Genomic DNA, 6000 nt, shown 5'->3' with positions numbered 1-6000 from the left:
AGGCTCACTGTGAAGGAGGGCAGAGTGTGGGCCACTCTCTTCATACCGCCCAGTGAGTGTCCCCAGAACAGGGGATCGGGTCCCTGGGTGTTATATGGAGCATCACTGGTATGAAAGGGAATCGGGGTCGCCCAAGTGTGACATGGATCAGGGTCACTGGGTATGACATAGAGGAGTTTTTAATACCTTCCCTTTTTTTTGGGGGGGGGGGGGGGGGGCGCAGGTAGCTGGTCTTGCCTAGGGTGTAAAATAGTCTAGCACCGGCCCTGTACATACATATATACACACACACACACACACACACACACACACACACACACACACACACACACACACACACACACACACACACACACACTTTACTTTTTAATTAAGATCATGAATTTAAATGAATTTGAATTTGTCGGCCATTATTGGCACCTTTAGTGCAAGAAAAACTCAAGAAAAATATATCCGATATATCGAGGACCAATATGCACTTTCCCCGATATATCGGAATCGGCCACCAAGGTGACCGATATTGCTGATATTTCTGGAAAGTGCTGTACCGGAGTGATGCCTGCAGCTAGAGGCATCACCCCGATACCGGTGTCCATTGCCAACGGTCGGCTGTCTTGCCCCCCCTCCAGCCGCCTTCCGCGGCTCACCTAGGTCTCCCGTCACACCCGGAGACCCCGGGCAACCAGCCTGCACGGCCGCCAAAGACCCAATCAAAGCCGCATTTGGCTCTGATCGGGTCTTTATGCAAAAACCCGGAAGTGATGTCATGAGTGTCATCACTTCCTAGTACTGTCTGGCGCCAGATTCAAAAAAATTACAGTATTCAAAACAGCCAAACTTAGCGTTTTGAATGCTTTTAAGTGCAGAGGAGCGGTTTGGAGATCCCTCCACAAAAGTACCTGTCAAAAAGAAAAAAAAAAAAATATATATATATATATACCGTATATACTCGAGTATAAGCCGACCCGAGTATAAGCCGAGACCCCTACTTTTACCACAAAAAGATGGGAAAAATCATTGACTCGAGTATAAGCCTAGGGTGAGAATGCAGTGCGGCGGGCATGGTACAGGAGAATGCAGGGTACTGGCATGGTGCAGGAGAATGCAGGGTGACTGGCATGGTGCAGGAGAATGCAGGGTACTGGCATGGTGCAGGAGAATGCAGGGTACTGGCATGGTGCAGGAGAATGCAGGGTACTGGCATGGTGCAGGAGAATGCAGGGTACTGGCATGGTACCAGAGGATCCGGGGTTGTGGGCATACTACAGGAGATGCAGTGCTGTGGGCATGGTACATGTGGACCATGCCCGCAGCACTGCATCCCTCGTAGTGTGCCCGCAGCCCATGGCAGGTAGTGAAGCTGTTTCACTTACCTGTTCCAGAGGTGCCTTCATTTTAAAAATGGCGCCGCCCGGCGCCGACACGTCATTGCGCACGCGCCGCCGCTCGTATACTTTCGGCTATTCCCGGCCTCTCCCGAGCGGCGCCGGGAATAGCCGAAATTACACGAGCGGCGGCGGCGCGTGCGCGGTGACATGTATGCAACGGGCGGCGCCATTTTTAAACCTTAAACCCGTCGGAGCGGACAGAAAATTTTTTTTTTTTTTCCTTGACTCGAGTATAAGCCGAGGGGGACGTTTTCAGCACAAAAAAATGTGCTGAAAAACTTGGCTTATACTCGAGTATATACGGTGTATATATATATATATATATATATATATATATATATTTTTTTTTTAAATACTGATGCATTGGCCATGGGTAGATCAGTTCTATATATATATATATATATATATATATATATATATATATATATATATATATATATATATATATATATATATATATATATATATATACATACACACACACACATATATACATATACATACATACATACATACATACATACATACATACATACATACATACATACATACATACATACATACACACACACACACACACACACACACCAAAAAGACAGTTTTGGGCACCTTTTTTTCTTATAGGCAAAAAGCCAATATAACCTTCTTCGCCCGATATGTTCCGGTCGTCGACATTTTGGAGGATCTCTACTTACAGCGATTCTGCACTCCCATAAGTACTGTTTATAACAATCCCATACTGGAACTAGCATATTTGCTTTTAGGTTTTCAACAAAGCTTCGAAAATACTTGATAGAAGGCTTGCTGTAGTTCTTACTATTTCACATACAGCTGTTGGTTTGTACAAGGTCTTAGGCTGGCCGTACATGTTCAATTGTATTGTACAATTTTCCTTTAGATTTGCCCTAAACTATGTAGTGTAAAGGTCTGTCTAATTGGATACAATTGAAAGTTGTTTAGGTTTGACCTCATATTTGGTTTTTGGGAAATCTAAATGAAAATTGTACAAGGTAATAGAACATGTATGGCCAGCCTTAGTGAATAGCACTGATAAGGTCACCTGGACTGCGTATAGAGGGCAGGACCTGGTGCTGGTACAGGAGAACCAGTGTGGGAAACATCAGAGCTAAACCAGATCTGTAAACCATTGCAATCAGATTCCTTGCTTTGAAACCTGGACAAGCGACTGTAGGCAATAGCTAAATCTTTGTTTAATTTTTTTTTTTTTTTTATGTACAGGCGGTCCCTGGGTTACAAACCTTCGACTTACAAACGACTCCTACTTACAAACTGAGGGAGATAACAGAAAGTGAGGAGCCCTAGCCTTTCTAGCCCTAGGAAGGCAAATTTACTCCTGTAAGAGTTCTCATGGGAAAAAGGTGTCTCCACTGAAGTTACCAATCCTTGCTTCCACAACAACCCAAAATTTTCAAAATCCAGTTGTCATCAGGACAGAAAGTGAGGTGAAATCTTCTGAACAGGGGTAGAGACAGCAAAACAAAATGGTACAGGGGTGTTAACCCTTCCCTATGCAAAAAAAAAAAAAAAAAAAAAACTTAAAAACTATTCTTTTGGCTGGAGCTAAAAACTTAAAAAATGTACCTTTTCCGACTTACAAATTCGACTTAAAGCGGAGTTCAACCCTCAAAAATAACTTTTCCCCATCCGCTTCCTCTAAATTACCTGAAAAAGAATTGGATAATTAAAAAATGTTTTTTTGATTCACTTATCTTGTTTTTAAATTAAATGTACTTACCTTCCTTCCTCTTCCTCCCTCTGCCGACACAGCTTCCGCCGTCACTTCCTGCTTGCATTGACTCCTGGGAGAGGAGCGTCATCGATCCCAGGAGTCAATGCGCCTGCACCGGTGTCCCTCGTCACTTCCGAGGCAGGCACGTAATTTCCTGCTAAACAGCCTCTGGGCATGCCCAGAAGCAGTGCAGGGATGACGCACCTGCCCCGGAAGTGATGAGCAGGGCATTCTGGGACTCCGACGTCACCGAAGAGGACGCTCCGGCTTCAGCTGCCCACACCTGAGATGGCAGCACTGGACAAGACATTTTCTTTCAAAACAATTTATTAAATTTCTTGGTAAACGCAAACAGGTAAATAACAACAGGTTTACAATGACCATATAATACAATACAGAATATTGTTAGACAAGTAACATGGCCAATAAACAAAAGGGGAAAAAAAAGACAAGACATTTTCAAGGTAAGTATTTCTTCTAGAAGGCAAGTGAAACCGGGGACAGTTCAGAAGCTATCGTTGCTGAAATGCACTAGCCCTGACTGTCCTGGGAGTATTTTTATCTAAAAGATTTTTTCAGGCTGGAACTCCGCTTTAAGAACAAACCTACAGACCCTATCTTGTTTGTAACCCGGGGACCGCCTGCACCAGTTTCTCTGGATTACTGGAATTTTGGCACACACTTCAGACCAGCAATCACTAAAACAGACATGGCATGGACATTCTGTTCTTCTTATTTGGTCTCTTACTTCTGCTATAAAATAATTGGAAGAATCTGGTGGCTGAGTAAAGCAAAAAATATTTCATAACACACAGCTGACTGTAAACTGAACACCAATTATGAAGTTACGATAGGACCGCAGTGTCCTGACCCGATAAAACCAGCAGCATACACAATGTAGCACAGAGAATTGAACTCTCCAGACTGTAAGAGATCGAGCCTTTATTTCAAGTAAAATAATTTCTTCTATGCACTGTACAAGATTGGGCTCTTTTTCACAATAATAGAATTTTGTTATAGGATAAAACTATGATCACAGTTCATTCATAAATGGCCGCCTCCTTTCCACAAAGAACCAGGAAAACACGTCTTCTTCAAGCTCAGAATTTCAGCATGATCAGCAACCGAAACCTGCAACAAAGTGACTCAATAATTAGAAGCCAAAGAACAGATTCTCAAAAAGAATAAAAAATATACATACAATAAAAAACCCAGAAACCCACCAATTAAAAAAACAGCAACATAACATTTAGCTAATTGTACACGCTTCCATGAAGCAACACTTAGCAATTGACATATTCAGTTCATTTAGTTTTTAAAGCGGTATTAAACCCAAAAACAAACATTATATTGGAGTTTACCAATTCTTCGATGTAATGGCTGTGGGTTTATTTTTTTAAAGGCTTTTCTTCTATTCTAATCTGGTGATCTGGCCAGTAAATCTGTTGTTGCAGAATGTATCTGTTTACATGGATGATACGAACTAGTGATCGACCGATATCACTTTTTCGTTGCCGATACCGATATTTTGGTCAATGCATATAAGTATCGGCCGATATGTTCGTACAGTTAAAAACATTTTTTTTTTCTTTGGCAGGTACTCTTGTGGAGGGATCTGGGGGTCTAAAAGAACCCAAACCTCTCCTCTGCACTTAAAAGCATTCAAAACGCCAAGTTTGGCTGTTTTGAATGCTTGTCATTTTCTGCATTTGGCACCAGTACCCAGAAGTGATGTCATGACATCACTCCTGGGTTTTTGCACTGAGACCCGATCAGTGCCGAATACTGCTTTGATTGGGTCTTCGGCGGCCGTGCAGGCTGGTTGTCCGGGTCTCCCGGTGGGACGGGAGACCCGCGGAAGGCGGCGGGACTTCCCCTCCCTCTCCTTGTAATGACAGCCGAGCGGCTTCTCAGCCGCATCGTTGGTCATTACAAGACAGCCGACCGTCGGCTATGGATGCCAGTACCAGGGTGATGCCTCTAGCTGCAGGCATCACTCCGGCACAAGCACTTTCCCGAAATAGCGACAATATCGGTCACCTTGGTGGCCGATTTCGATATATCGGGGAAAGTGCAGATTGGCCCTCAATATATCGGCTTTACTGATAATCGGTCGATCCCTAATACGAACCTTTGCACGCTTGGCAGGGGTGCTTAAATGATTAGCTTTTATTTATTCATTAAAAAAACGTTATCCTAAAAAGAAAAGGGGCTGTTTGCTGTAACCAATTGTAAACTATGAGCTGGGGGTTGGCTTCAATTTGTTTGTGTAATCAAATTTTCTAACACATTTAATACTTCCCTCCCCCAGACTGAAAAGGCTGCTGTCTGCTGTCCCCCTTGTACTCCTTCATCCAGAGTGGTGTCTCACAAATACCGGTGCTGTGGGTTCTGGCCAATTTAACCACTTACCGCATATCAACGTACCGATACCGATACGTCGGTACACTTTGTGGGTTTATACCGGGATGATGCCTCTAGTTAGAGGCATCATCCCGGTACCGTGGTTTGAAGCAGACGGTCGGCTTTCCGTCGGTAACGACCGATGCGGCTCGGGAGCCGCTCGATCGTTACCCGGGGGGGCGGGAGGGGGGGAGACGTCCCACCGGGAGCCCCGAGCACCCAGCCGGCACGTCTGCCGGCTGGATGGAGTCCCGATGAATGCCGGAAACGGCATCGATCGGGGCTCCGATGACGTAACCCGGAGGCGGCGTCCATGACGTCACTTCCGGGTTACTGTGCTGCAAAAGGCGGCAAATTTAAAAAACGGCTGTATGCAAAAATGCTGTTTTCGGCGTTTTGCATACAGGGAAGTGTAGTGGAGGGGTCTAGGGTCTTTTAGACCCTCGATCCCTCCATAAA

General features: G+C 44.5%; 1 protein-coding gene across 1 annotated transcript in view; it reads right to left on the bottom strand.

The window, feature by feature from the left end:
* Positions 1-4079: 4079 nt before the first annotated feature.
* The window catches only part of SEC23IP (SEC23 interacting protein), a 71406-nt gene continuing 69485 nt past the window's right edge, over positions 4080-6000 (bottom strand). Inside the window, exon 19 of the mRNA XM_082268046.1 lies at positions 4080-4269. The gene's annotated coding sequence lies outside the window, so the exon portion shown is untranslated. The remainder of the gene's footprint in view (positions 4270-6000) is intronic.

The sequence above is a fragment of the Pelophylax lessonae genome, assembly GCF_965119305.1.
Source record: "Pelophylax lessonae genome assembly, chromosome: 9".
In the NCBI taxonomy this organism is placed as follows: Eukaryota; Metazoa; Chordata; class Amphibia; order Anura; family Ranidae; genus Pelophylax; species Pelophylax lessonae.
Note: the sequence above shows the minus strand (reverse complement) of the source record. Positions and strands in the feature narration are given on the sequence as shown.